Source organism: Bidens hawaiensis, unplaced genomic scaffold, assembly GCF_021521415.1.
Source record: "Bidens hawaiensis isolate Kalapana, Puna unplaced genomic scaffold, B.hawaiensis_p1.1 tig00013001_1, whole genome shotgun sequence".
Classification (NCBI taxonomy): domain Eukaryota; kingdom Viridiplantae; phylum Streptophyta; class Magnoliopsida; order Asterales; family Asteraceae; genus Bidens; species Bidens hawaiensis.
Genome location: NW_027492090.1, coordinates 303,306 through 315,100, shown reverse-complemented (window position 1 = coordinate 315,100; position 11,795 = coordinate 303,306).

The following is an 11,795-nucleotide window of genomic DNA, read 5'->3' as shown; positions in this document are numbered from 1 at the left end:
ATATCATATGCCAGTTGGATGATCGGAAAGATCACCTGGAGATGCTTATTTGAGGGGGAGATCTGATACGAGTAGCTACAAGTTGTTGGTTTGCTTATAAAGAGTTATATTTTCTTTGTTCGCACAAGCCCAAGAATCATCAGCCAAGGGGAAGGTTGGTTGTATGGCTGATGATATGCAGATAAAGTATTAATGGTTAAAGTATTCAACTTTAACGTATTCGACGTTAACGTATTCGACGTTAATTTATTCATCGCTAAAGTATTAAAGGATAAAGTATTGGATGCTAAAGTATTGGAAATCATTCGACAGCTACCGACAAGGGGGAGTTTGTAAGTGCACGGATTTGGTGTCTGTAGCTGTTCGAATAGGCTAGGGGTAGTTTAGTCTTTACACTTAATGTATGAGGTCTCATTCGTTAAAGACTAGGCATATTCGTTAATGTAAGAGCCCATTCGTTACTACAGTGTAACGAATGGCAGCTCATTCGTTAAGGTATACCCATTCGCTAAGGGTGTTTAGCGAATGGGGCTATGGAAAGACCTTATTCGTTAACCTTGTTAAAGAATGAGAGGTCTCATTCGTTACTACAGTTATAACGAATAAGCCAAGCCTATAAATAGGCCTTCCATAGTTAGAATGCATAGAGATCTGTGCCAACATGACTTAATGTATCGATTTGCGACTAGTTCCTAGCTCGTAAACGTTCGAATAACGTTTTTACAATATATATATATATATATATATATATATATGAGAGGTTTATCCTAAAAGCAAGTAGTTTCCTAAGAAGGCTAGGAATAAATGAATAAATTATAGCCATTGGATCATGTTAATCAATGGTTGATATTTAAAATTACCAAAAATCGACATAGTTTCCTAGAATTACTATTTCACTATAATTTGTAATGCCGCATGTCCAAAATCTGTAGGTTCTTACCATTTTTAAAAAACTTCTTATTTTTATTTAAACCCTTTTCTATATATATATATATACATATATATATATAGATATATATATATATATATGTCTTAATTAATTATGATTGAAATCATTTTCTAATTGGTTATGATTTGTTGGATCAATAAATCTTAAAAGAAATGAAAATTTTCAGAGTCGAGATAGTGTGATGGAGGAGGAGATGATTTTAATATGAAGAATTGGCCAATAATAATTTCAACTAATAATCTAACCAATAAAAACACAGCTATTGGTCTCAATTTAATAGATTGTTAACTTCGTTTACTTTTTCTTTGTAAGTCTTTTGAAATGACCAAATACCCTCCCTAATAAATAAATAAGAACTAAAATTAGTAAAATGCCTTTTGTTATTAACTTCTTTTTTAATTCTAAAAAGATATCCCGTGTAAATTAGCATTGGAGTAAAGTGCCAAAATCATCCCTGATGTTTGGCTATTTATGCGATTTTCGTCCAAAAAGTTACTTTTTTGCAACTGGACCATTGATGTTTCTTGCTTCTTGCTAATTACGTCCAATTTGCTAACTCCGTTAATTTTCGTTGTTTAATGAGGGGTAACTATGTCTTTTTACCAATTTATTTAATTTGTTATTATTTTTTAACTCAATTAAATCCTCATCTTCATCATCAGTGTAGCCTCACCCACCAGAGGAAACATCACAGGCTCGTCGTCACTGCAACGTCGCCGCACTGGCAACCACCCCAAACTTCATTTAATATTTACCCACCTTCTCCATCGATCTTCTCCTCTTTCCAACACCACCAAGAACATATACTTTTCTGGTGAATGTTCACCACCACCACCAACCCAAAACGTAATCTATCGCCGCAACGAAAACCAGATTCATTACGAGAACTCACCCCACCTTCTCCACCCCTGTCGAATCAATCCAAAGCAAAGCCAAATCGCACTAGAATGAAACCAAATTTGTTTAGAGATTGATAGTGTGGATTGGATTAGGTGGTTTGAGGCCTTGATTTGTTGGGTATATGACTTGCAATTGGTTGAGTTACCGGAATTAAGGCATCAAAAGGGGATGGCGGCTGGAGAAATGGCGGTGGTGGGGTTTGACCGGAACACATGATGCTATTGGAGACCAAGCCCTTGTGTTTTTCATTTTTTTAAAGCCCCAAATCAATCCAAAACAAAACGCAGAGATACTGTTTCAACTTGTTGAATGTAAGAGTCCAACCCACCATGTTCAATCGACCATATTTCTTGGGTTTAGATTCCCTAGAACATCATCCGGTCAACAAAAAAAGAAGAAGACAAAAATGGAAGTTCAGTTTTTTTTTTAAGTTCAGGCGAGGGTAAGTTGGAAGGGGTTAGGGATTGGGGATGATATTAATTTATTGTGTATGTATTCTACCAAAAAGACATAAATGACCCTTCTTTCCTTGGTGAAAAGTCGATTATACCCTGACTTAACGATGAATACTAACGGAGTTAACTATATGGACGTAATTGGCAAGAAGTGGGAAGCGTCAATGGTCCAGTTGCAAAAAGAAAACTTATTAGACGAAAGTCGCATAATTAACCGAACCTGAGAGACGATTTTGGCACTTTACTCTTAATATTGGAAAAAAAAATAACCATTTCTTATAAACGTGTGGGTAAAACATCCATGTGAATGGATGAAATTTTTCAAAAAAAATTTATGGTGTATGTCTCCTAAACAGTGATTCTAATAGTATATATATGTACCTCATGTAACAAAGGAAGATATACATTTTGACAAAGTTACTAATTATATATCTCTCCTATTTTCTTGTTTTTATCATCTTCAAGTTTAAAGAATACATTGATAATTGTCGTTATAATTTAGTGGTAATATTATAACATGTTATCAGCACGAATTGCTTGTGGCTTAATCAAAAGATCAACCAAGTAAGAAGACGTCAATCATAAACAAGGTAAGCATATCATTAATAATGATTAAAAAGATAACTATAATGATAAAACAAAATAAATATAACAAGACATCTTATTAAAAACTTTTACTAATTATGGAACTAATAACTCTCTAACCTTTACTTACTATTTCTATAGTTTTTATTCATGTACAAATGATTATTTATGTATCATAAACAAGTTCATTATTTTATTCATGTACTATAGCTTTTATTTATGTACTAATTTTACATCTTATTTAATAGATTATCATTTATATATCATTTATTCTATTACTTACAAAATAATTTATATATATATATATAATCGTTGATGAAATGGTCATATAGCCGTTATAAAACGGTTATAAATTATTACTACAAATAACCAATTCTCAATCTCAATTTTTTTCACAAATACAAAACTATTCTTCTTCTCAGGAATACCCAAGATAATATTTTTGAAAGATGATTCACCCAGTTTTGATGTTAGCCACCATAATGATGATAATCTTATTCTTCTTAATTTGTAATCTCCTACCTACGGAGTTTGATTTTTTCTTTTTTCCTTCAATTTTAATAATATGTAATCCTAATATTTATCTAATTTGTGTTTAGTAATAAAATGACGAATATTGCAAAGCTTGAATTTTTGGCTCCCAAAAGTTCTGGAGAGAACTATATCCCATGGACAGCGAATGTCAAAAGACACCTCAAAACAATGGATGTGTTAGGTGCAATTAACGAAAATAATAAATTGGATGAACACAATAGAGCTAAAGCTGATGTCTTTATTTATAAACACATCGATGAAATGCTTCAGGTTGAGTATTTTAATTATGATAATCCAAGTGTTTTATGGAAAAAATTAAAAAGCAGATTTGATCATCAAAAGAATTCATTACTTCCTACTGCTAGAGCTGAATGGAACAATCTAAGGTTCCAAGATTTTAAAAAAATGAATGATTACACATCTGCTCTATTAAATATATGTTCAAGGCTTGAATTTTGTGGACAAATTATGTCTGAGGGAGATAGGTTAGAAAAAACTTACTCTACTTTTCATGCATCAAATATAATTTTGCAACAACAATTAGGGTTGTAAATTTTCAAACATATTCTAATCTGAATACAAATCTCATCATAGCAAAGAAAAATAATGAGCTATTAACGAAAAACCATCAGACTCGTCCCATAAGATCATTAGCCATACCAGAAGCAAATATTACTTATAATAATGATCATAAGAATTCTGGACGTAAATTGGAACAAGGCTGTAGGCGAGGCCGTGGGCGTAGCCGAAACTATTTCTATAAAACCCATTTTAGTGGTCTCAACCACTCATTTAAATGGAATAATAATCGTTGACGTGGACATGGTCGCGGTCATGGTCGTAGCCAAAGAGCTGATTATTACCACGCTAACCAACAAAACAAGTTTAAAAATGATGCTGGTACGTCCGAGAATGATGGAGGCTCGTGTTTCAGATGTGGAAGTACCAATCATTGGGCAAAGACTTGTCGAACATCTTCACATCTATGTGAATTATATCAAGCATCTCTGAGAGGAAAGGAAAAGGAAGTGAATCATATCGACAAAATTGATGATATCGATATTGAGTTGTGTCTCAGATTTTATCAATGAATAACCCTGAAAGTGATATTGTAAAACCATAATGATAATTTGTATTTCCTTTCACGTTTATGTCATAACTATGTTTAATTACTTTTCCTTTCATGCAAAAATAAAAGTTTCTTGTAATAAATTTAGGAATGTATAATATATGCCCTTACTGTTTTTCTTTATATTTGAAGTTTAAAATGAATTTCATTGGAGCAAAAGATCAATCAAATGATGCCGATTTATGCATAGCGGATAGTGGTGCTACACATACTATCTTAAACTCTCAAAAATATTTTTAGGAATTAAAATCAACAAAGGGAAATATTAACACAATATCAGGTCCTTCAGACATAATAGAAGGAGTGGGAAAAACTAATTTAGAATTACCGAATGGTACAAAGTTTTTAGTAGAAAATGCTCTATTTTCTCCAAAATCAACCAGAAATTTGTTGAGTTTCAAGAATATATATCATAATGGATATGATACCTAGTCGAGGACTGTTCACAATGAAAAATATTTACATATTGTAAAGAGAAATCATATATTGGAAAGGCTACCAATGCTTCATTCTGGTTTGCATTATACATATATAAATGTGCCTCAAGCACATATGGCAGTCAAAGAATACTATTGTAATTCTAGTATCGTAAACTTAGGCCATCTAGGATCCACAATGATGAAAAGGCTCATTGAAAATACACATGGCCATCCATTGAAAGATCAAAAGATCCACAAAATATATAAAATGCCTCAATGTACATCTTGTTCTCTTGGGAAATTAATTGAAAGGCCTTTGCCATTAAAAGTTGATAAAGAGTCACCGATCTTTCTTGAAAGAATTCAAGGTGATAAATGTGGACCAATTCATCCACCATGTGGACCTTTTAGATACTTCATGGTTGTAAGGCCCCGGTCCCAGGTGCCTAACTTTGCATTGGATTTACTCATTAACACAGTTCTAAAATCATAGTTAATTAAAACTTTCGCGGAATAATTAAAACTTCATGCATTACATTACAAAACATCGAATCTTGTCTTAACAAAAGTAAATCTTGTTTAAAAACATAACATAATAATTGAAAACATTTCTTCCCGAGATGCCAGTCTCTCTAGTCCCTGCCACGTGTCATCCTCAAGCCAGCTCCTTCAATCTATTTACATGCGTGCATACTAAAAGTCACCTACGCTGAGTGAGTTCTAGAATTATTCTTACAAGTCCATTATTTACGTACAAATATTATTTGGTACCATTCTTACATTATTCTTACATAGCATACAACTATTCTTACATTCTTGCACAGATATTATAAGGGTCTGCCACCCAACCTCTTGCATAGATATTATAAGGGCCTGCCACCCGACCTCTTGCACCAATATCATAGAGTCGGCCACTCTATTCTTGCCCAGGTATTATAAGGGCCTGCTACCCTGACTCTTGCATTACATTCTTACTTGAATCTTTCAATCATGTTAAGTTAACAAACTAGGCACATACAAGTTCTTACAACTTTCTTTCATTCTAGCAGCAATTATTCACATTAATCATACACACATATGTATTACTAGTCTTACAAGTATGCACACAACCCCAAAAACATTTCAAGAGAAATGGGGCTAGAACTCACCTGGAGACGATTCCTCTCCGAGTTTATCATAATTCTCTTCCTTAACTGAGCTCGTATAACTGGGTAACAAGTTACGAGTATCAATTATCCATTACTACTACTTCTTACATCTATGTTAATGAAACCCTTAACAAAAGGGGGTCCGGGGGCGGCGCCCCTGGTAGCGGGGTCTAGGGCAGCAGCCCCTAGTATGGTCTAAGGGGCAGAGCCCCTGGTTAGGGTCGAGCTGCCAAGTCAGCTTGGAAAAATTTTATTTTCATTAATAGCCCTTTGTCAAAAATGCATCAAAAAATCGAATCGCATGGAAATTCGCATGGAATTTCGCATGGAAAATTCGCATGGAAGTTTCGCTTCGCATGGGAAGATTCACTTCGAATGGGAAGTTTCGCTTCGCATGGAAGTTTTTCTTCGCATGGGAAGTTTCACTTCGCATGGTTTGTGCGATGCGAATTCTTTTCCCTTCTTCGTTTTTTGACCATTTTAAAGCCATTTTCCTTCGTTACTCTCCCGTAGGGCCCGATTCTACCCTTTTTATGTGTTTTGGATTGTACCAACTTTGTATACCCGTGTTTTATGTGGTCCGAACATCACCTTTTTGTCCTATAACATACCCGTGAGGTTATAACTCACCAAGTTTATGTTTTTCTTACACCTTACAACCCGATCTATCAGTTTGCATGTCGAAACCAACCACAAAAACTTAACCTCGTTGGCCAAGACTCACCTTTTGGTCTCGGTCAGGCTCGGATCTGGACAACCCAAGGATCTAGTGTGTCTCTTGTTGTTTGATGGTGTTTACACACGAGATTCTTCCTTCCTTAGCTCTGATTTGGATTCGGGTGTTAGAGAGAAAGTGTGTGTGTGTGTGTTCTTGAGTGTGTGTGTTGTGAATGAAAAGAAAGGGAGTGGAGTTTGAGGTTTATATAGAGGTTCCATGGGCCCTAGGGCCCATAACCATTCCCAAGCCCAACCCAACATAATCTAATCACTATCACACGATCAAACTAACGACACACAATTTATAACAAAATTTTCTGTTATTTATTATTCTCAAAATACAGATGTTACAATGGTCTTAATAGACGCATCTAGCAGATGGTCTTATGTCTAATTATTATCGACTCGTAATGTCTCTTTTGCAAATTTCTTGCTCAAATTATCAAATTACGTGCGCATTTTCCCGATTATACCATTTAAAGAGTAAGGCTCTATAATGCGGGAGAATTTACATCACATGCTTTCGATGATTATTGCATGTCTGTGGGAATTGTTGTTGAACACCCTGTTGCTCACGTACACACGTAAAATTGTCACATCCCCCGACCCCTATACCCTGGGAGGGGAGCCGTGAACGTTAAGTGGTGGTATCAGTGTTTATTAAAATAATTTGCAGCGGAATATTTCATCCAAACCGTAGTTAGGAAAAATGATCAGAGTTATAAAAATACCATGATTCTTATTTCATAAATGGGATTAAACCCACTTTTATACAAACATAGGTTTTATAGGCCTAACTTACAAAACACAAAACATATTTCTTTATTCTGGTAACAAGCCACTTATTTAAGTTGGAAGCTCGCAGGCATCATTCCTTTGTCTTTAACAAGTCACCCGAAACATGTTTAAAAACATTTGATTAGCAGACTATTTGACATTGGAGATGTGGAGTATGTACCAATGAGAAGATTTGTTGGAGAAGAAACTGGAAGCTGTTCTAGAACCTCATCCAAGTTGAAGCCTTTAGTGTTTGTCAGAGAGAAATATCATCTGGAGCCTGATCTGAACAAACCAATCAAAATGGACTTCAGCAAATCTTTATGTCCTAAAACTTCCCTAGGCTTTGACTTCCCCAAACCCAATGACAAAATTAAAGACAGCAATTGCTTGAAAACATGGGGAGCTATGCCAAGGCCTGGTGCAAGAAGTGTGATGCCTATAGTCATCACACTAACTCTTGCTGGTTTGAAGAGGAAGAGTTTGTGGTTCCTGATGTGGTCTGTGGCTTTGACATGAAAGGATACAAGAAAATATATCAAAGATACCTGAATAAAGGCAGTTCAGATGATGAAGAGAAGAGATCAGTGCTAGAAAAGAGACTCAAACAAGTATTGAAGATCAAGGATGATGAAAAGGTATCAAGCAAACCTGCAAAGAACAGAAGGTCAACTGACAAAGGAAAAGAAAAGTTTAGACCTGGTGTTCTTAATGGAGATGAAAATTTTTGTTGAAGCAGGGTTATGAACCAAGAGGGTTTACATGGAAGACTAAGACGGAGTTAACTGAAAAGAAAGATTATGTGATTGAGAAAACTGAAAAATTAATCATGTTACAAGTTATGAAAGCTGGGTCTGAATAAGACTCAGAAGAAGAATGTGAAGTTGTGTATGAAGACCCACTTCCAGTTCCAGCTCCAACTCTTGATGAATCTTCACCTGATACTGAATTACAAACTGATGCAGTTTGTGACTCACAATCCAACTAATTCTGTTTTGTATGTATGTGCAGGAACAGTCCTTAAACAGTAATGACTTATGGTACATGGACAGTGGATGTTCCAGGCACATGACCTGTGACAAGGGAGCTCTTATCAATTATAAAAGAAAGTATGAAGGTCCAGTTGCCTTTGGGAGTGATGAAAATGGTGGGGAGATTGTTGGAAGAGGAACATTCACCAATGGCAAAGTATCTTTGAGAATGTGTTGCATGTTGAAGGACTACAATACAATCTACTCAGCATTTCTCAAGTTTGTGATAAAGGGTACAAGGTGGCCTTCAATTATGAACACTGCCTGATTTTGAAGCCTGAGTTTGTAATTCCAACTGAAATGATCATGATGATGGCTCCAAGAAATGGCAACCTCTATAAGCTAAGAATGAACACTGCTACATCTAGAGGTGGTTCATGCTTTGTTTCCAAAGCCACTGAAAATGAGACTAAACTGTGGCATAGGAAGATGTGTCATGTCAACTTGAAGAACATGAACAAGCTAGTGAAAGGTGAACATGTTGTTGGCCTTCCCACAAGAGAGTTCAAGTTAGAAGAAAAATGCACATCCTGCCTCAAATGGAAACAACATAAATCCTAACATAAGAGCAAAATGATAAACACCATTGATGAGGTCTTAAAACTGTTACACATGGATCTATTTGGTCCACTAAGTGTTCCAAGTATTGGAAAGAATAGATATTGCCTAGTGATCACTAATGATTATTCAAGGTTTACTTGGGTATACTTCATGGGCAGCAAGGATGAAACCCCAGAATTGATCAGAACCTATGTGTTGAAGATGGAAAATCAGCTTGAAAGGAAGGTAAAGGTCATTAGAAGTGACAATGGGACAAAAGAATGGAATTATGGATGAATTATGCACATCTAAGGGGATCTTTCAACAATATAGTATTTCCTAGAACTCCTGAACAGAATGGTGTTGCAGAAAGAAGAAACAGAACATTGATTGAAGCTGCAAGGACCATGATTGCTGATGCAAATCTGCCAGTCACTTTTTAGGCAGAAGCAATCAACACTGCATGTTATGTGCAGAACAGGGTTCTACTTAACAAAGCTCAAAACAAGACTCCATATGAGGTTATCTTCAAAAGAAAGCCCTATGTGAAGTTCTTAAAGCCTTTTGGATGCAGATGCTCATTGTTGAATACAAAGGACTATCTAAACAAATTCAAGTCAAAGTCTCTGGAATGTTTCTTTGTGGGTTACTGATCTCATTCAAAGGCTTACAAAGTCTATGTGAAGGAGCATATAGTGGTCATTGAGTCATCAGACATAATATTCAATGAAAACCACTTTAACAATTTTGAAGGTCCCAAATGGCTTTTTGACTTGGAAAAGATGATCAAATCTTTCAAGATTTACAAAGAAGATATGGATGACAGCATGTACCGAACCCGCTTTGAAGACAAAGGAAAACAAAAACAAGTTGATCTGGACAAGCTATGCTCATCAGTTGCTCCTAATCCAAATGGATTTAACTTTGAAAGAAGAAACCAACAACCTGCTGAAGTTGAGATGAATGAACAAGATGCAGCAGTTGAAGTTTCTAAAGAATGTCCAAGTGATGTAGAGAGTGAACCCATTCAAAGTCAACAACATGTTCAGCCTGAAGGGATAAATCAATTTGAAGATAGGTTTCAGTCTTTGTTTGATTCTCTACAATTTGGGTCAAATGAAGCATCATCATCAGAGATTAATCAAATTCAAGCAGCTGATGAAGCTCAAGAGAGAATTGAAAGTGAATCTGCTGAGTTAAATATTACCAATCTTGAGACAGAAGTGTCTGCACAACAATTTGTGCAGACCACCTCTGTTGAAAGAAATCATCCTGCAGAAAATATAATAGGAGACTTGCATGAAGAGTGACTAGAAGCTCTTCTGAAAAGGCAAACATCTGTCTGTACGCCTGCTTCTTATCCCAAGTTGAACCAAAGAACATTAATCAAGCTTTAAAAGACAATAGCTGGGTAGAAGCTATGCAGGAAGAGTTAGCCCAATTCAGAGACTTACATGTATGGGACTTGGTTGACAAGCCCAGAGGCAAGTATGCTATTGGAACATAATGGGTATTCAGGAATAAGAAAGATGAAAGAGGCATAGTGATCAAGAACAAAGCAAGATTGGTGACTCTAGGATGCTTACAAGAATAAGGAGTGGACTTTGAAGAAGTTTTTGCTCCAGTTGCAAGACTAGAGGCTATCAGGATCTTTCTTGCATATTCAGAATCAATGAATATTAAAGTCTATCAACTTGATGTTAAGTCTGCATTTTTAAATGGAAAGATTGATGAAGAGGTTTATGTCACACAACCTCCAGGATTTGTAGATTCAGTGCATCCCAACAAGGTTTACAAACTCAGTAAAGCATTGTATAGACTGCATCAAGCACCAAGAGCCTGGTATGATGAGCTGTTAAACCATTTGTTGGAAAATGGCTTCTATAGAGGAGAACCTGACAAGACCCTGTTCTACAAAATATGGAACAAGGATCTACTGCTTTTGCTAGTGTATGTGGATGACATTATCTTTGGCTCTACAAATGAACAAATGTGTAAAGAGTTTGAGCAAATGATGAAATCCAAGTACAAGATGAGCTCAATGGGGGAAATGAATTTCTTCCTTGGACTTCAGGTGCAACAGAAAGCTGATGGAATTTTCATTAATCAATCAAAGTATGTACAAGAGATTCTTAACAAGTTAAAGTGCCAAGACTTCAAGACAGTGTCTACACCGATGGACACACATGAGAAAATGGTACCTGATGAGAAAGGGGAGCCGGTGGACCAGCATGAATGTAGGGCCAAGATAGGATCACTGATGTAGCTTACAGCATCTAGGCCAGATATTATGTTTGCTGTGTGTGTCTGTGCCAGATTCCAAGCTAACCCCAAGGTCTCACATATGCTAGCAGTAAAGAGGATTTTCAGATATCTAAAGGGAAAACCAGATTTGGGAATTTGGTATCCAAAGAACCCTTCCTTTGACCTGATGGCCTACACAAATAGTGACTATGATGGTTGCAACACGAGTAGAAAATCAACCTTTGGAGGATGCCAGTTTCTAGGGAACAGGCTGCTGTCTTGGCAATGCAAGAAGCAAACTACAGTGTCAATCTCTACTGCTGAAGCTGAGTACATTGTTGTTTCAGCCTGCTGTGCACAGGTTCTG